At 42.4% G+C, this 20,513-nt stretch overlaps 1 long non-coding RNA gene across 21 annotated transcripts in view; it reads left to right on the top strand.

Annotated features, from left to right (window-relative positions):
- LOC111185556 (uncharacterized) overlaps positions 1-20,513 on the top strand; it is a 69,812-nt gene that overhangs the window by 44,894 nt on the left and 4,405 nt on the right. For 17 of the 21 annotated variants that reach the window (XR_016392699.1, XR_016392697.1, XR_016392701.1 and 14 more), the window contains 2 exons: positions 723-8,651; positions 15,497-15,600. This is a non-coding gene — a long non-coding RNA (uncharacterized LOC111185556). The remainder of the gene's footprint in view (positions 1-722; positions 8,652-15,496; positions 15,601-20,513) is intronic. The other 4 variants (XR_016392686.1, XR_016392689.1, XR_016392694.1 and 1 more) reach the window with 3 other exon arrangements.

The raw sequence follows: 20,513 nt of genomic DNA, 5'->3' as shown, positions 1-20,513 counted from the left end.
GGATCTGGGAGGTTTGGGGAAGGCCCCATAGTCCAGAGAGTCAGAAGCCCGGAGGTGCATTCATAACTGCTCTTGCCATCTAACACTTCCTCTATTCCCCAGCAATGTTCTCTGCATATTCATCCATTTGGTTCCCTTCATGCAGACCAAATGGTACAATTGGCAGGGGGTGGGGTTGGGGGGGGATTAAAGATACTTTGTTCTCTTTTCTGTCACTCTAGAAAGCTCGCTGATCATTTGGTTCCAGTTAGGTAGAATTCTGGATAACAGCATTCTGCGATATTAAACAAGGTTCATAAAATGTCACTATGGAAGGAGCCTTAGAGACTAGCAAATGGTGCTGAGTACAAAAAAAAGTTAGGAATAAAATGAAGTCTACAGCACAATATAGCATAGGAAAATTAAAAATCCATACACGAAACAATACTCATATGTTATAAAACTACGTACCTACTCAAAGATAAATAGCTTTCACATTGATGTGGTTGTCTCTTGGGAGAAAAAGGATCGGTGCTGGGAATGGAGAAAGCAGGAAGGGAAGAGGGGCGGGGCGGGGGGAGAGGGGAAGGGAGGGGAGGAGAAAAACTTGCTGGAACGATGAGGGTACCAGACCATGTCTTGAAGAGAATGAGTAATTCTACCCTCTAGAGTGAAGTTCTAGAACAAAAGTAAAAAAAAAAAAGAAAGGAAGCAAGGCTTAGTCTAATCTTTGCATTTTACAGATGGAGAAACTGAGGCTCATAAAGATGAATTATTTGGCTCTGGGGTTTTATTGCCACTCAATGGCAGAAACCAGGTATTTTGATTCCTGTTTCACTGCTCTCCCTACTACATTCAAACTGCTGCACGTGTACTTACAAAACCTCCATTCCTCCCCTTCTAATGAGTAATTCATGCAGTTACAGTTTTAACTAGAAACGTTGATCATTGCTGGCCCAACTCATAACCCCTCCTCAGAGAAGCTACCCCACACTGCTGAAAGACAGTGGCCCTGCTGGACACCAGATGACCCAGGTCTCCTTCTCTTAAGGTGAACATTTGATCCAAGGGCAACCCTTCCCTAGATAGAGGGAAGGGCGGCCAACCATCATGCTTTGCCTGGTCTGAAGGGGTTCCCAGGACACAAAACTTTCAGTGCTAAAACCAGAAAATTCCTAGGCCAACTAGGACAAGTTGGTCATCCTAGCAAGAAGGGACTTACGACCTGTGTAGCCAAGTTCAAAACAATAGCATGGGAAATCAGATTCTCAGTTAGAAACTGGGAAACTAAAAATTGATGCCAGTGGCTGAAATAGAAGCGCCATGACATAGACAGAGGGCAAGGAGAGTTGAAGAGCTGCATATTGGTCACGTGTAAACAGAACTTAAGAGCAGAAACTGAGTAAGTAGAGGACACTGATTATATTTGAGGAAAACTGACTTTCAGTAGCTTTTTCCTTAAAAACCACCGTGGCCAATTTCAGATCCTTGCAGAGTCTTTCCAGATGCTTCTGTTTGCTGCTGCTTCTGCTTTCACTGCCAAGCAGAAGACTACAGCAGATGACTCTTCTGTATAAAAGCCAATTCTCTCCAGACCACTGCTGCTTATCTTCCACACTAAAAAGAGACAAGCAAAATCCAGCACACTTAGAAATTTCAACTTGGGAAACCCAAGTGACTTCCTGATTCCTGCCTCATATCTTATGGAGCTCACGAAGCTCTTAATTAGCCAAAGCTGGCGCAACAGACTTTCTCCCAAAGATAGCTACGATAGCATTTCCCATTTCTCGTTCTCTTCTTACATTGCTACTTGGACACTACTCTTATGAAGAGATGGCGTCTATGTCCCCTGCCCTTGACACTGATGGGCTTTTGTGACCATCTCATAGCGTACGGCGGAAGCAACACCATGTGACCTCCAAGGCTAGGTCATCAGACACAACTTCCACATTGTTCAGTGGTGCTTTCGCTCTGGAAGCCTTTAGTCGCCATGGGAGCTGTCTGATTGCCCAGGGGCAGCAGTGCCGTGAGGAAGCCTAAGTTGTTCCACGTAGAGAAACCACACACAGAGGTCCTGAGACTACATGAGGAGAGCGACCAATGCCCGGTCAGCCCCCAGCTGCTTCATCCCTTCTCTCTTCCAGCTCCACCTAGCATGTAATTACAACTACATGAGACACCCTGAGCTGGAAGTGACAGGCCGACCCACTACTTCCTTTCTGACCCAGAGACCCATAGTTTATAAGAGATAATAAAGTGACTGTTGTTACTTTAAGCCCCTAAGTTTGGGGATGATTTGTTTACAGCAATAGATACCAGGATCAGCTGACCTTGAAGAAGTAATAAAACCTGTGGCCTGATCTCTCCTCAGAACCGCACCTGCCACAGCAGGACCAGAAGAACCTAACTAAATGCAGTAGGTAGCCCCATACCAAGCTAGGAATCTGACTCCACATTTACATGAACGACAGATCAGGTAGTGGCCAATCTTTTAGAAATAATTATTCATTTTACCAAATGATTCACAATAACATCCTTTGTATGTGCAAGTATTTCAAATAAGTTAAAGACAACTTTCTTTACAAAAATTGATCTAGACTCAACTTTTTGGGAACATGTCAGTATGTGCTGAATTCTCATACATGGCCCGCCACCAGCAGTTTAAAGCAGCTGTGTCTTCTAGGCACCAGACCCCAGGCAGCCAGCCCTGATGCTGGCAGACACATAAAGAGCATACAGACAGGAGACAAAACACAGGACTGTAAGAACAGGCGAAGGAGCAGAGCCTCTTGGAGGATGAAATAGAGTGGGGTCGGTAGGGCTGCACATTTTTCCTTTAACCAAGGAAGTTTCAAGTTTCAGCTGAGCACATAATCGTCTGGTTAGAGAATACATTCAGTTCCATCTGCCTCCCAGCAGGTGTAGCCATGTGACTAATTTCTGGCTAAAGGAGGTGAGTGGAAGTGATCTATGCCAAGTTAGGATCATGCCCGTGAAAGAAACAGGCGAAGTTCTGGAGCTGGATAGCGGTGATGGTTGCACAAAAGTGTGAATGTACTTAACGCCACTGAACTGTGCACTTAAAAATGATCATTTCGGGCTTCCCTGGTGGCGCAGTGGTTGAGAGTCCGCTTGCCGACGCAGGGGACACGGGTTCGTGCCCCGGTCCGGGAAGATCCCACATGCCGCGGAGCGGCTGGGCCCGTGAGCCATGGCCGCTGAGCCTGAGCGTCCAGAGCCTGTGCTCCGCAACGGGAGAGGCCTCAACAGTGAGAGGCCCGCCTACCACACACACAAAAAAAAGATCATTTCTATGTTATGTGTATTTTACCACAATGAATAAATTAAGGAATGAACAAACAAATAAAAGCAAGGGACCCCTCTGGCCCTTTCCCCCTCCCCTGGCTGCAGTGCAGACATGACAGCAAGAGCTGGGGGCAGCCATTGCAGACCGTGCAGTGAAGCTGCGTATCAGGGATGGCAATGCAACTCTCATTCCTGATCCCGGGCCCCTAGACAGCCTTATGGGGCAGAGCCACCTCTCCAGCCCTCAGCTTCCTCCAGGCTGTTTTGTGTGAGAAGAATACACATCTGTCTTGCTCAACAACCTTGGGGTCTGCTTATTACAGCAGCTTAGATTGAACCCTGACTAGGGTCGCAAAGTTGCAGGAACGGTATCGCTTTCACCAAGTAGGGGAAATTCTAAGGTGGTGTCTTTACATGGGTGGCAGTAAGAGGTTGTTGATCTCCTCTGTTCCCTGCATTCCCCCTCCTCTTCACCACTAGTGGGAAGAGATCGTTCAGCTGAAGGACAGTTCAAGGTTAAACTATGAAAGGTGAACGGTATTAGTGGATGAAATGTTTGTTTCTCTGTGGGCGTGCCTCTCCACAGAACTTGACCTGAGCCACAAGGGACCATCAGCTGCATGAATTCCCTGCGGCCCTTGCAGTGCCATCAGTCATGGTACCAGCCGGCTGAAACCAGGACCCTGTAGGGCTAGCCAAGGAAGAGAAAAGGAAAGAGACAGGAAGACTAGGGGAGGGGAGCTCCTGGAAACCACCAGAGATTCACTGTAAATGGCTTAAAAATTCTGGCCCAGATTTCCCTAGCCGAGCCTGGGCACCCACCCTCAGCTGCTGTGAATGTGGTTGCTGACAGCTCACAGCTGTTCCCAATCTAGAGAACTGCCCCCGGCCAATGGGAGCCTTCTCTCCCAGAGGATTACGCCCACCCCCAAGGGAACCCCCAGCCAAAGTCAAGCTGACATGGGCGTACAAAAGGCCAGTCTCCTTACTTCATGGAAGACCAGCTCAGCGGGACAATTAATGCTCCTGTGCTTCGTGGGATTGGGCTGACGCTGGTCTCCAGCTGAGACTGCATCCTTGCTTAGTGTCCCCGCACCACCTCCCATCTCCTTCTTTCCTCACACCTTTTCTCCTGAGAGCACTTCCTCAACATATCACAAGGACGAGAATCCCCCTCTAAGGCTGTTTCTGCGCATCCCAACCTAGGACAGACCTTTCCTCGGGCAAGTAAGTAACAATAGTATACTATGGACTGAAATCAATGTGTGATTTTTTTGTGATTGGCTGCTAGTAGGAATGCATTCTGTCTAGGAATGTGCAGTACTGGGACTGGCCTCCAGACCTTTCAGTGCATAGTGAGGGGTCATCCCATATTCGCTCAGTTTCTCATTTAACAACGTTTATTGGCCACCCATGATATGCAGAGTGTGGAGCAAGACCTGTTTCCTATGGTCAAGGAGTTTGTATTGTAGTAAGGAAGACTTACGTGTAACCACAAACTCTACTCCAAGACAGAATAAAATATGGACTACGACAAAGTCAAACACATATTTCTAGACGGTAGAGAATGCTACATGGGGTGGTAGTGTTTTGGTAGCTAGAGATGCAGGGAAGGGCATTCCAGCAAAGGGAACAACATGTAAAAGACACACACGCTTGGGATGCGTGCATTGTTCTCTGGCACACCTCCTCCGGTAAATGTGCTTCTCTCGGTTCCATCCTGTATGTGTTGAGTGCATTTGAGGGGGGTTTAACTCCAAGAGGGCAATATTATTTCCCTCATTTGTGTATTTCTGGAAGGAAGCGGATTATAGCCCCAAATATGGATAATACAACCATTGTTACCTACGGCAGTCACCACGGGACCGCTAATGGTAAATGGCTGTAAGGATGACAAGAGCCCCTGCAGGCCTCTTTAGCCTTGAGTTGGCCCCGTCTTTAGGCAGGAAAAGCCCAGTCCAGTGTGTACTATAAAGAACCTCCCTCCAGGTCATCACTACCTCTGAGCCCCAAACCTGCCTCCAAGCCTACCGGCCATGACCCTTCTGAGAGCAGGCTCACTGCTGCATTCCACTTCACAGCCTGAGGCCCGAACCGTTTTGCTGCAGGGACAGAGCCGCTTTTATTCATTGTTCTATCTGTATGGGCACTAAGATGATGCTTTGCAATCCATGTTTGTAAAATGAAATTTGACCTACCTGTTTTGCCAGTCTCTTTCCAGAGAGAATGGATCCAAGCCAAGTGAGAAACTTTTTTTTTGCGGTACGCAGGCCTCTCACTGTTGTGGCCTCTCCCGTTGCGGAGCACAGGCTCCGGACGCGCAGGCTCAAAGGCCATGGCTCACGGGCCCAGCTGCTCCGCGGCATGTGGGATCTTCCCAGACCGGGGCACGAACCCATGTCCCCTGCATCGGCAGGCGGACTCTCAACCACTGCACCACCAGGAAAGCCTGAGAAACATTTTTAAAGCAGATGGACAGAATACCTGAGTCAACTGCAGGCCATGTGACTTCCCCCTAGAGATGCGAAAAAGCAACAGCAATTCACTTAGAGGGACACTCCTAGTGGGCTTCCTTCAGAGGGGTCTGTGTGCCTGACCTGACTATCCACCTCTTGGTGGGTTTTTATGTGATCTTTCCTTGTATCTTTTTCTGCTTTGCTACTTTTTCCATGCCTTTCAATCACTTCCTGACCTGACTTTCCTCATTGTCTCAGACTCCCAATCGTCTGTTTCTTTATTCCCCCCTCCCTTCTGACTTTCTTCCTGAGTTAACTATAATTAACTAGATCTACATCTACACATAAAATATGTTTATAAAGTTTATGTTTTCTGTTCTTTTTTTTCTCTTTTTAAATTGAGGTGTAACTGACACAGAACATTATATTAGTTTCAGGTGTACAACATAATTTGATATTTGCATGTATTGCAAAATGATCACCACAGTAAGTCTAGTTAACGTCTGTTGCCAGACATAGTTAAAATGTTTTTCTTGTGAATTTTAAGATCTACTCTCTTAGCAACTTCCAAATGTGCAGTACAGTATTAGTAACCATCGTCACTCTTCTTTCTTTCTTTTTCTTAAACATCTTTATTAAATAGAGTATAATTGCTTTACAATGGTGTGTTAGTTTCTGCTTTATAACAAAGTGAATCAGCTATACATATACATATATCCCCATATCCCCTCCCTCTTGCGTCTCCCTCCCACCCTCCCTATCCCACCCCTCTAGGTGGTCACAAAGCACTGAGCTGATCTCCCTGTGCTACGTGGCTGCTTCCCACTAGCTAGCTATTTTACATTTGGTAGTGTATATATGTCCACGCCACTCTCTCACTTCGTCCCAGCTTACCCTTCCCCCTTCCCGTGTCTGCAAGTCCATTCTGATGTCTGTGTCTTTATTCCTGTCCTGCACCCAGGTTCTTCAGAACCTTTTTTTTTTAGATTCCATATATATGTGTTAGCATACGGTATTTGTTTTTCTCTTTCTGACTTACTTCACTCTGTATGACAGACTCTAGGTCCATCCACCTCACTACCAATAACTCAATTTTGTTTCTTTTTATGGCTGAGTAATATTCCATTATATATATGTGCCACATCTTCTTTATCCATTCATCTGTCCATGGACACTTAGGTTGCTTCCATGTCCTGGCTATTGTAAATAGAGCTGCAATGAACATTGTGGTACATGACTCTTTATGAATTATGGTTTTCTTAGGGTATATGCCCAGTAGTGGAATTGCTGGGTGGTATGGTAGTTCTATTTTTAGTTCTTTAAGGAACCTCCATACTGTTCTCCATAGTGGCTGTATCAATTTACATTCCCACCAACAGTGCAAGAGGGTTCCCTTTCCTCCACACCCTCTCCAGCATTTATTGTTTGTAGATTTTTTGATGATGCCCATTCTGACTGGTGTGAGGTGATACCTCACTGTGGTTTTGATTTGCATTTCTCTAATGATTAGTGATGTTGAGCATCCTTTCATGTGTTTGTTGGCAATCTGTATATCTTCTTTGGAGAAATGTCTATTTAGGTCTTCTGCCCATTTTTGGATTGGGTTGTTTGTTTTTTTGATATTGAGCTGCATGAACTGCTTGTCAATTTTGGAGATTAATCCTTTGTCAGTTGCTTCATTTGCAAATATTCTCTCCCATTCTGAGGGTTGTCTTTTCGTCTTGTTTATGATTTCCTTTGCTGTGCAAAAGCTTTTAAGTTTCGTTAGGTCCCATTTGTTTATTTTTGTTTTTATTTCCATTTCTCTAGGAGGAGGGTCAAAAAGGATCTTGCTGTGATTAATGTCATGTCACTCTTATTTCTAAAGATATGAAAGTAGAATGTGTAGTGGGTAAACTGGCTGGGTGGCCTTGGTATCTACCCAGGACTTCAAAACACCCACACGTCTTTGCCCCCTCTTTCTCTCCCTCCATCTCAGAGAAGTCTCTTCTTGCTAAACTGCCCTCCACGTGGGTTATGATCTCATCCTTAACCGTTGGCTTTCTTAACTATCCCACTTCCTCTCTCCCAGTCTCTCCACTCGGTCTCTGGGCATACTCAGGTCTCCAGACACTGAAACCCTCTCCTCCCTTCCCCAACCTCACGCCCTCTACCACAACCAGCACGGTGTTGCACCCACCTTCTTGAAGAATCCTTTGCACCTTGTGCCCCCATTTCCCTCCTTCCTGGGCAATCTCTAAGCCCTTCTACTTACCCCCCAGCCCTTACCTAAGGAAATTACTAAGGCCCTGAGCCCCAAGCCCACCCAGCAGCCCCGATCCAGTGAACTATTTTCAGCCCTTAACCTCAGAAACGCTCATGTAACATTTCCCACGTTTATCACACGTTCCCCCATCAGACTCCTCCCTTCCCTGGCTCTGCCCCCTACTTGCTGAAGGTGGGCCTTCCTAAGGAAGAACTTCCAGATTTCCTACCCTTCCCTCACCAGCTCCAAGACCTCACCTGCCCAAGGCTCTGGGCACTGTCTCAGGCTACTGGTGATTTTGAGGTCTGAAGAGAGACATTTTAATGCCAAAATGTAACCTTTTGTAAGGGGTGTGTAGCCTTTTGTAAGGTGCCTGCATAAGCCTGCTTTTCACTGTTTAGCAAACAGGGCCACCTGCGTCTTGTTTTCCCTGAGACTTGGTTTGGCTGGCAGGATTCAGCTGGGGAACGCCTGTGCAGGCTCAGAGAAGGGTTCAACAGTGCGGGGGGGAAGGGAGGGTAACTAGTTATCCATTCACCTCCCTCCTACCAAGGGCAGCAGAGAAGTGGCCCCTGCCTGGGTATCCCTGACACAACATGTTTCGAGACCCTCCCTGCCCCAGCAAGCTACCAAGAGAGCCGGAAAGCCACCAGAGCTGCAATCAGGTATTTGTAACGCTCTTCGTTTCCGGGATTCTGTTCAAAAACAAGCACTTAGAAGAACTTGGAGAAAATTATGACTCTAGCCATGTCTTCATAAGTGTCCTCTAAAGAAGAATTTGTAGACTTTGGGGCAAGCCATAACACCTCAACATTAACTTTTCTTCCCACAGTAGTAATAATAGCTATTATTATTATTATTATTGAAAGTTGGTGGGAAATGTAGAAAAGTCATAAAAGTTGAAAGCACAATGAAACTCTATATGCCCTTCGTCTTTTCAACATGTATTAACATCTGTCAGGTTTGTTTCATCTCTCTGTGTGTATTTGAGTACATGTTTTTGTTCTTATTGAACCATTTGAAATAAGTTGCAGACATCATGACATTTCAATCCTAAATACTTCAGCATGCATCTCCTTAGAGTAAGGACATGATTCTACCCAACCAAAATAACATTATCACACCTGAGACTATCAACAATCGTTCTGTAATATTATCTAATAGCCAGACCATATTCACAATTGCCCAGTCATCTTAAAAATCTTTTATAGGTGTGTTTTCACCAAATCAGGATCCAGCTGGAATTCACACAGTGCATTTGGTTATTATTTTTCTTTAGTCTATTAGACTTTTTTTTAACTGAAGTAAAATTAACATTCATTTTAATGCATCCATTTTAAATGTACAGTTTCAGTTTAATATACACGTGTGTATATACATATATATATGTACTCTTGTAACAACCGCCACAATCAAGATATAGAAAATGTTCCCTCATGCCACCTTTGCAACCAATCACCCCTTCAACTCCTGCCCCAGGCAACCACTGGTCTGATTTTTATCACTATGGATAGTTTTGGCTGGTCAAGAACTTCATAAATCCAAGAATACAGTTTATTTCTTTTGTGTCTGGTTTCTTTTGATCAGTATATATTTTTTAATGAATGGATTTATTTTATTTATTCATTTTTGGCCGTGTTGGGTCTTCGCTGCTGTGCACAGGCCCTCTCCAGTTGCGTCGATTGGAGGCCACTCTTCACTGTGGTGTGCGGGCCTTTCGCTGCAGTGGCCTCTCCTGTTGCAGAGCACGGCCTCCAGGCGCGCGGGCCTCAGTAGTTGTGGCATGTGCACTCAGTAGTTGTGGCTTGCGGGCTCCAGAGCGCAGGCTCAGCAGCTGTGGCACACCTGCCCAGTTGCTCCACAGCATGTGGGATCCTCCTGGACCAGGGCCCCAACCTGTTTCCCCCACACTGGCAGGCAGACTCCCAACCACTGCACCCCCAGGGAAGCCCTGACCAGCATTATTTTTTTTTTAACATCTTTATCAGAGTATAATTGCTTTACAATTGTGTGTTAGTTTCTGCTTTATAACAAAGTGAATCAGCTATACATATACATATATCCCCATATCTCCTCCCTCTTGCGTCTCCCTCCCACCCTCCCTATCCCACCCCTCTAGGTGGTCACAAAGCACCGAGCTGATCTCCCTGTGCTATGTGGCTGCTTCCCACTAGCTAGCCATTTTACGTTTGGTAGTGTATATATGTCCATGCCACTCTCTCACTTCATCCAAGCTTACCCTTCCCCCTTCCCATGTCCTCAAGTCCATTCTCTATGTCTTTATTCCTGTCCTGCACCTAGGTTCTTCAGAACCTTTTTTTTTTTAGATTCCATATATATGTGTTAGCATACGGTATTTGTTTTTCTCTTTCTGACTTACTTCACTCTGTATGACAGACTCTAGGTCCATCCACCTCACTACCAATAACTCAATTTCGTTTCCTTTTATGGCTGAGTAATATTCCATTGTATATATGTGCCACATCTTCTTTATCCATTCATCTGCCAATGGATACTTAGGTTGCTTCCATGTCCTGGCTATTGTAAATAGATCTGCAATGAACATTGTGGTACATGACTTTTTTGAACTATGGTTTTCTTAGGGTATATGCCCAGTAGTGGAATTGCCGGGTGGTATGGTAGTTCTATTTTTAGTTCTTTAAGGAACCTCCATACTGTTCTCCATAGTGGCTGTATCAATTTACATTCCCACCAACAGTGCAAAAGGGTTCCCTTTTCTCCACACCCTCTCTAGAATTTGTTGTTTGTAGATTTTTTGATGATGCCCATTCTGACTGGTGTGAGGTGATACTTTATTGTAGTTTTGATTTGCATTTCTCTAATGATTAGTGATGTTGAGCATTCTTTCATGTGTTTGTTGGCAATCTGTATATCTTTTTTGGAGAAATGTCTATTTAGGTCTTCTGCCCATTTTTGGATTGGGTTGTTTGTTTTTTTGATATTGAGCTGCATGAGCTGCTTGTCAATTTTGGAGATTAATCCTTTGTCAGTTGCTTCATTTGCAAATATTCTCTCCCATTCTGAGGGTTGTCTTTTCGTCTTGTTTATGATTTCCTTTGCTGTGCAAAAGCTTTTCAGTTTCATTAGGTCCCATTTGTTTATTTTTATTTTTATTTCCATTTCTCTAGGGGGTGGGTCAAAAAAGATCTTGCTGTGATTTGTCAAAGAGTGTTCTGCCTATGTTTTCCTCTAAAAGCTTGATAGTGTCTGGTCTTACATTTAGGTCTTTAATCCATTTTGAGTTTCTTTTTGTGTATGGTGTTAGGGAGTGTTCTAATTTCATTCTTTTACATTTAGCTGTCCAGTTTTCCCAGCACCACTTATTGAAGATGCTGTCTTTTCTCCATTGTATATTCTTGCCTCCTTTATCAAAAATAAGGTGACCATATGTGCATGGGTTTATCTCTGGGCTTTCTATCCTGTTCCATTGATCTATATTTCTGTTTTTGTGCCAGTACCACACTGTCTTGATTACTGTAGCTTTGTAGTATAGTCTGGAGTCCAGGAGCCTGTTTCCTCCAGCTCCGTTTTTCTTTCTCAAGATTGCTTTGGCTATTCGGGGTCTTTTGTGTTTCCATACAAATTGTGGAATTTTTTGTTCTAGTTCTGTGAAAAATGCCATTGGTAGTTTGATAGGGATTGCACTGAATCTGTAGATTGCTTTGGGTCATATAGTCATTTTCACAATGTTGATTCTTCCAATCCAAGAACATGATATATCTCTCCATCTATTTGTATCATCTTTAATTTCTTTCATCAGTGTCTTATAGTTTTCTGCATACAGGTCTTTTGTCTCATTAGGTAGGTTTATTCCTAGGTATTTTATTCTTTTTGTTGCAATGGTAAATGGGAGTGTTTCCTTAATTTCTCTTTCAGCTCTTACATCATTAGTGTATAGGAATGCAAGAGATTTCTGTGCATTAATTTTGATTCCTGCTACTTTACCAAATTCATTGATTAGCTCTAGTAGTTTTCTCATAGACTCTTTAGGATTCTCTATGTATAGTATCATGTCGTCTCCAAACAGTGACAGCTTTACTTCTTTTTTGGATTTGGATTCCTTTTATTTCTTTTTCTTCCCTGATTGCTGTGGCTAAAACTTCCAAAACTATGTTGAATAATAGTGGTGAGAGTGGGCAACCTTGTCTTGTTCCTGATCTTAGTGGAAATGGTTTCAGTTTTTCACCATTGAGAACAATGTTGGCTGTGGGTTTGTCATATATGGCCTTTATTATGTTGAGATAGGTTCCCTCTATGCCTACTTTCTGGAGAGTTTTTATCATAAATGGGTGTTGAATTTTGTCAAAAGCTTTTCCTGCATCTATTGAGATGATCATATGGTTTTTATTCTTCAATTTGTTAATATGGTGTATCACATTGATTGCTTTGAGTATATTGAAGAATCCTTGCATTCCTGGGATAAACCCCACTTGATCATGGTGTATGATCCTTTTAATGTGCTGTTGGATTCTGTTTGCTAGTATTTTGTTGAGGATTTTTGCATCTATGTTCATCAGTGATATTGGCCTGTAGTTTTCTTTCTTTGTGAACATCTTTGTCTGGTTTTGGTGTCAGGGTGATGGTGGCCTCATAGAATGAGTTTGGGAATATTCCTCCCTCTGCTATATTTTGGAAGAGTTTGAGAAGGATAGGTGTTAGCTCTTCTCTAAACGTTTGACAGAATTCGCCTGTGAAGCCATCTGGTCCTGGGCTTTTGTTTGTTGGAAAATTTTAAATCACAGTCTGAATTTCAGTGCTTGTGATTGGTCTGTTTGTATTTTCTATTTCTTCCTGGTTCAGTGTCAGAAGGTTGTGCTTTTCTAAGAATTTGTCCATTTCTTCCAGGTTGTCCATTTTATTGGCATAGAGTTGCTTGTAGTAATCGCTCACGATCTTTTGTATTTCTGCAGTGTCAGTTGTTACTTCTGCTTTTTCATTTCTAGCTCTATTGATGTGAGTCTTCTCCCTTTTTTTCATGTTTAGTCTGGCTCATGAATTATCAATTTTGTTTATCTTCTCAAAGAATCAGCTTTTAGTTTTATTGATCTTTGCTATTGTTTCCTTCATTTCTTTTTCATTTATTTCTGATCTGATCTTTATGATTTCTTTCCTTCTCCTAACTTTGGGGTTTTTTTTTTCTTCTTTCTCAAATTGTAAGGTAAGGTTGTTTATTTGAGATGTTTCTTGTTTCTTGAGGTAGGATTGTATTGCTATAAACTTCCCTCTTAGAACTGCTTTTGCTGCATCCCATAGGCTTTGGGTCATTGTGTTTTCATTGTCATTTGTTTCTAGGTATTTTTTTATTTCCTCTTTGATTTCTTCAGTGATCTCTTGGTTATTAAGTAGTGTATTGTTTAGCCTCCATGTATTTGTATTTTTTACAGTTTTCCTGTAATTGATATCTAGTCTCATAGCATTGTGGTCAGAAAAGATATTTGATATGATTTTAATTTTCTTAAATTCACCAAGGCTTGATTTGTGACCCAAGGTATGATCTATCCTGGAGAACGTTCCATGAGCACTTGAGAAGAAAGTGTATTCTGTTGTTTTTGGATGGAATGTCCTATAAATATCAATTAAGTCCATCTTGTTTAATGTATCATTTAAAGCTTGTGTTTCCTTATTTATTTTCATTTTGGATGATCTGTCCATTGATGAAAGTGGGGTGTTAAAGTCTCCCACTATTATTGTGCTTCTGTCATTTTCCCCTTATGGCTGTCAGCATTTGCCTTAGGTATTGAGGTACTCCTATGTTGGGTGCATAAATATTTACAATTGTCATATCTTCTTCTTGGATTGATCCCTTGATCATTATGTAGTGTCCTTCTTTGTCTCTTGTAATAGTCTTTATTTTAAAGTCTCTGTTGTCTGATATGAGAATTGCTACTCCAGCTTTCTTTTGATTTCCATTTCCATGGAATATCTTTTTCCATCCCCTCACTTTCAGTCTGTATGTGTCCCTAGGTCTGAAGTGGGTCTCTTGTAGACAGCATATATACGGGTCTTGTTTTTGTATCCATTCAGCCAATCTATGTCTTTTGGTTGGAGCACTTAATCCATTTACATTTAAGGTAATTATCGATATGTATGTCCCTATTACCATTTTCTTAATTATTTTGAGTTTGTTATTGTAGGTCTTTTCCTTCTCTTGTGTTTCCTGCCTAGAGGAGTTCCTTTAGCATTTGTTGTACAGCTGGTTTGGTGGTGCTGAATTCTCTTAGCTTTTGCTTGTCTGTAAAGGTTTTAATTTCTCTGTTGAATCTGAATGAGATTCTTGCTGGGTAGAGTAATCTTGGTTGTAGGTTCTTCCCTTTCATCACTTTAAATATGTCCTGCCACTCCCTTCTGGCTTGCAGAGTTTCTGCTGAAAGATCAGCTGTTAACCTTATGGGGATTCCCTTGTATGTTATTTGTTGCTTTTCCCTTGCTGCTTTTAATATTTTTTCTTTGTATTTAATTTTTGATAGTTTGATTAATATGTGTCTTGGTGTGTTTCTCCTTGGATTTATCCTGTATGGGACTCTCTGTGCTTCCTGGACTTGATTAACTATTTCCTTTCCCATATTAAGGAAGTTTTCAACTATAATCTCTTCAAATATTTTCTCAGTCCCTTTCTTTTTCTCTTCTTCTTCTGAGACCCCTATAATTCGAATGTTGGTGCATTTAATGTGGTCACAGAGGTCTCTGAGACTGTCCTCAATTCTTTTCATTCTTTTTTCTTATTGTGTTCTGCAGTAGTCATTTGCAGTATTTTATCTTCCATGTCACTTATCCGTTCTTCTGCCTCAGTTATTCTGCTATTGATTCCTTCTAGAGAATTTTTAATTTCATTTACTGTGTTGTTCATCATTGCTTGTTTGCTCTTTTGTTCTTCTAGGTCCTTGTTAAATGTTTCTTGTATTTTCTCCATTCTATTTTTTGGATCATCTTTACTATCATTACTCTGAATTCTTTTTCAGGTAGACTGCCTATTTTCTCTTCATTTGCTTGGTCTGGTGGGTTTTTACCATGCTCCTTCATCTGCTGTGTGTTTCTCTGTCTTCTCATTTTGCTTAACTTGCTGTGTTTGGGTTCTCCTTTTCACAGGCTACAGGTTCATAGTTCCTGTTGTTTTTGATGTCTGCCCCCGGTGGCTAAGGTTGGTTCAGTGGGTTGTGTAGGCTTCCTGGTGGAGGGGACTAGTGCCTGTGTTCTGGTGGATGAGGCTGGATTTTTCTGGTGGGCAAGTTTGTGTCCAGTGGTGTGTTTTGGGGTGTCTGTGACCTTATGATGATTTTAGACAGCCTCTCTGCTAAGGGGTGGGGTTGTCTTCCTGTCTTGCTAGTTGTTTGGCATAGGGTGTACAGCACTGTAGCTTGCTGGTCGTTGAGTGGAGCTGGGTCTTAGCATTGAGATGGAGATGTCTGGGAGAGCTTTTGCCTTTTGATATTACATGGAGCTGGGAGGTCTCTGGTGGACCAATGTCCTAAACTCGGCTCTCCCTCCTCAGAGGCACAGACCTGACATCCGGCTGGAGCACCAAGACCCTGTCAGCTACACGGCTCAGAAGAAAAGGGAGAAAAAATGAAGAAAGAAAGAAAAAATAAAATGAAGGTATTAAAATAAAAAATAATTATTAAAAAAAGTTATAATAAAAGAAAGAAAGAAAGAAGAGAGCAACCAAACCAAAAAACAAATCCACCAATGATAACAAGTGCTAAAAAGTATACTAAAAAGAAAAACCAAAAAAACAAACAAAAAAGGAAAGAACACTAGGACAAATGGTAAAAGCAAAAGTATACAGACAAAATCACACACAGGGGCTTCCCTGGTGGCACAGTGGTTAAGAATCCACCTGCCAATGCAGGAGACACGGGTTCTAATCCTGGTCCGGGAAGATCCCACATGCCGCAGAGCAACTAAGCCCGTGTGCCACAGCTACTGAGCCTGTGCTCTAGATCCCACAAGCCACAACTACTGAGCCCATGTGCCACAACTACTGAAGCCTGTGTGCCTAGAGCCCGTGCTCTACAACAAGAGAAGCCACTGCAACGAGAAGCCCATACACTGCAACGAAGAGTAGCCCCTGCTCACGGCAACTAGAGAAAAGCCCGTGCGCAGCAACGAAGACCCAACACAGCCAAAAATAAAAAAAAAAAAAATAATCACACACAGAAGCATATACATACACACTCACAAAAAGGGAAAAAGGAAAAAAATATATATCATTGCTCCCAAAGTCCACCACCTCAATTTGGGATGATTCATTGTCTATTCAGGTATTCCACAGATGCAGGGTACATGAAGTTGATTGTGCAGATTGAATCCGCTGCTCCTGGGGCTGCTGGGAGAGATTTCCCTTTCTCTTCTTTGTTCGCACAGCTCCCGGGGTTCAGCTTTGGATTTGGCCCCGCCTCTGCGTGTACGTCGCCTGAGGGTGTCTGTTCCCTCTCAGACAGGACGGGGTTAAAGGAGCAGCTGATTCGGGGGCTCTGGCTCACTCAGGCCGCGGGGAGGGAGGGGTATGGATGTGGGGTGAGCCTGCGGTGGCAGAGGCTGACGTGATGTTGCACCAGCCTGAGGTGCGCCGTGTGTTCTCCTGGAGAAGTTGTCCCTGGATCCCGGGAACCTGGCAGTGGCGAGCTGCACAGGCTTCCGGGAGGGGAGGTGGGGATAGTCACCTGTGCTTGCACACAGGCTTCTTGGTGGCGGCGGCAGCAGCCTTAGCGTCTCATGCCCGTCTATGGGGTCCGCGCTGATAGCCGCGGCTCACGCCCGTCTCTGGAGCTCGTTTAGGCGGTGCTCTGAATCCCCTCTCCTCGTACCCCCCCGAAACAATGGTCTCTTACCTCTTAGGCAGGTCCAGACTTTTTCCCAGACTTCCTGCTGGCTAGCTGTGGCGCACTAGTCCCCTTCAGACTGTGTTCACACCGTCAGTCCTCTCCCTGGGGTCCGACCTAAGCCCGAGCCTCAGCTCGCAGCCCCCACCCGCCCCGGCGGGTGAGCAGACAAGCCCCTCGGGCTGGTGAGTGCCGGTCGGCACCGATCCTCTGTGCGGGAATCTCTCAGCTTTGCCCTCTGCACCCCTGTTGCTGCGCTCTCCTCCGCGGCTCCAAAGCTTTCCCCCTCCGCCCCCCGCAGTCTCCACCCGCGAAGGGCCTTCCTAGTGTGTGGAGACCTTTCCTCCTTCACGGCTCCCTCCCGCTGGTGCAGGTCCCGTCCCTATTCTTTTGTCTCTGTTTTTTCTTTTTTCTTTTGCCCTACTTAGGTACATGGGGAGTTTCTTGCCTTTTGGGAGGTCTGAGGTCTTCTGCCAGCGTTCAGTAGGTGTTCTGTAGGAGTTGTTCCACGTGTAGATGTATTTCTGATGTATCTGTGGGGAGGAAGTTGATCTCCACCTCTTACTCTTCTGCCATCTTGAAGGTCTCCCCCTGATCAGCATATTTTTGAGATTCATTTGTCTTGTTGCATATATGAGTAGTTTGTTCCTTTTTATTGATGAGTAATATTCCATTGTATGAATATACCAGTTTGTTTAACCATTCACCCACTGATGAACTGGATTGTTTCCAGTTTTAAGCTATTGTGATTCAAGCTACTGTGAACATTCATATACAACTCTTTCTGTGGACATATGTTTTCATTTCTGTTGGGTAAAAATCTAGATGTAAAATTGCTACGTCATACAGTAAGTATATGTGTAACTTTGGAAAACAGTTTGGCAGTTTGTTATAAAGTGTTTATAACATTTTACATTCTTATGAGGAATATATGAGTAGTTTCTCCATATCCTCACCAGTGCTTAATATTATCAATCTCTTTACTTTTTTTTCCATTTTACTGGGTGTGTAGTGACAGTAAAAATGGTGTTTACTGGGTGTATATCAGTGTGATTTTAATTTGCATGTCCCTCATAACTAGAGATGTTGTACATCTTTTCATGTGCTTATTGCTTATATATATATATATATATATATATATATATATATATATATACTTTTTGTGATGTGTCTGTTCAGATATTTGCCCTTTTAAAAATTGGGTTATCTTTTTATTACTGACTTGCACTTATGAGTCCTTTGCCAGGTTTATGTGTTACAAATATTTTCTTCTAGTCAGTGACTTGACTTTTCATTTTTTGATGGTCTTTTGAAGAGCAGAAGTTTTAAATTTTGGTGAAATCCAATTTATCAGTATTTTCTTTTAAGATTGGTGCTTTTTTGTATCCTAACAAATCTTTGCCTATCCCAAGGTTGTTCTGTGTTTTATTCTAGAAGTTTTATAGTTTTAGCTTTTATATGTAGGCCTAGAATCCATTTAGAGTTAATTTTTATATGTAGTGTGAGATAGGGGTTAAGTTTTTTTAATACATATATTCAGTTGTTCTAGCACCATTTGTTGAAAAGACTGTTTTTTTCCCATTCTGTTACCTTGACACCTTTGCAAAAAAAAAAAATCAATTGACCGTGTATATACAGGTCTACTTCTAGATTCTATGCTAGTCCATTGTCTATCCTATGTCAGTATCACAGTGTCTTCATTACTATAGCTTTATAGTAGATCTTGAATTCAGTGTGTAAGTCTTTCAGATTTGTTCTTCTTTTCTGAAATTATTTTGAGTCTTCTGGTCCTTTACATTTTCATATAAATTTTATAACAAACTTCCCATTTTCTATTTTTAAAAATGCTTGTTGAGATTTTGATTGGGATTGTATTGAATCTATTAATCTGTTGGGGAGAACTGACATTTTAACAATACTGATTCTTCCAATCCATGAACATGGTAAATCTGTCCATTCATTTGAAGATAGTTTAATTTCATGGAGATTGTTTAATTTTGTTAAACAATCTATTGTAATTTTCAGTACACAGTTCATATATTTATATATAAGTTTATTTGAAAACAATTTTTTGATATTATAAATAGTATTTCATTTTCCAGTTGTTTTTGCTGAATATGGGTATACTTTTGATTTCTGTATATTGACCTTGTGTTCTGCATCCTTGCTAGATTCGCTTTTTGGTTTTACTAGTTTTTTTGTGGAATCCTTAGGATTTTCTATGGTCACAATCATGTTTTACTTCTTCAATATTTACCCCTTTTTTTTTTGTTTTTTTTTTTTGCCTTTTTGCACTAGCTAGGACCACAGCAATATGTTGAATGGAAATGGTAAAAGAAAACTTCCTTCCTTGTCTCTGATCTTAGGGGGAAATAGTCTTTTACCAAAATATATGATGCTAGCTAAAGGTTAATAAGAGAAAGCACTTTACAAATTTCAAAACCCATTCATGATTAAAACACTCAGTAAAGTTGGAATCAAAAGTCAAAGGCATCTATGTGCTCTTCCTTTAAAGATTGTTGAGTATTGTTTCCATAGGCAATTAATTTATATGTGGATTGACTTGATTCTTTGAAGCCTTATTTTTAAACTTTGTTGAGGCAGCTTAGCTAGAGTAGGTTTGCCCTAATCCTGAGGCGTGGCCTTTCTGTTAGTCTACTCCTAAAACCCTCCATGCTCAGTGAGACCTTTCCATTCTGGTTGGTCAAAACTCTAGTATCTCCCAACTCTGTGGGCTCCGGGAGTTGTTATGTTTACAGCTCCCTGGTAACCTTTCTTTCTGGATAGTTGCTTTTTAAACACAATTTGTGGTGTCTCCCCTACACATGCACAACCTGGTATTTAGCCAAAGACTCAAAGAGGACCCCAGGGCCTAGAATTCCTTCTCTGTGTAGTTTTTTCTTCTAAAATGTTCTACCCTGCAAATTCCAGCTGCCTCAGCCTCCCTCCCCACTGTCCGGTGTCTGTCTTGTCAGCTTAGTGAGAATGCTGTATACTGTTTGCATCCCCCTCCCTGGGTTGGGAATCCAGCAAATGCCTCTGGTAGAAAACCTAGATGATCGTAGGGCTCACCTTGTTTGTTTCCTTTCACTCTGTGCTACCATTTACTGCATGTCTAAAAACAATTATTTCGTATATCCAGTGTTCTAATTGTGTATGGCAGAATGGCTAGCCAGTCCTACTTATTCTGTCATCAGTGGAAGCAGAGGAGTCATTGGTCTCGTTTAATTTAGAACAGGGGTCTAAACTTTTTCTGAAGGGCAAGATAGAAACTATCTCAGATTGCTGGGCCACACTGTTTCTGTTGCAGTCACTCAACTGTGACACTGTAGCACAAAAACAGCCATAGACAATCCATAAGCTAATAAGTGTGACTATGTTCCAATAAAATTATATTTACAAAAATAGGCCACTGACCTGTTGGTCATAGTTTGGCAACCTTTGATCTAGAACAGTGCTTCTGCCCTTTTTCCCCCCATGACATAGACTTTTTCAAGAGTCCAAGCCAGTCATCTTATTGAATTCCCCCAATTCTAGATTCATCTAGTTATTTTCTCAAGGTACTGTGTAATGCATTCCTTCATCCTCTATATTTTCTATAAACTGTTAATTAGGTCAAGGGGCTTCATGAGAGTCACGTTAAGTATTGGGGGGCAAGAATGATTTCATAGGTAATGTTGGGAATAT

Source organism: Delphinapterus leucas, chromosome 3 (assembly GCF_059928025.1).
Source record: "Delphinapterus leucas isolate spDelLeu-1000000601 "Yukka" chromosome 3, BTC_Dleu_Yukka2, whole genome shotgun sequence".
NCBI classification, from domain to species: Eukaryota; Metazoa; Chordata; class Mammalia; order Artiodactyla; family Monodontidae; genus Delphinapterus; species Delphinapterus leucas.
The sequence above is the reverse complement of the archived record's forward strand: the minus strand, read 5'-3'. Positions and strand labels throughout refer to the sequence as shown.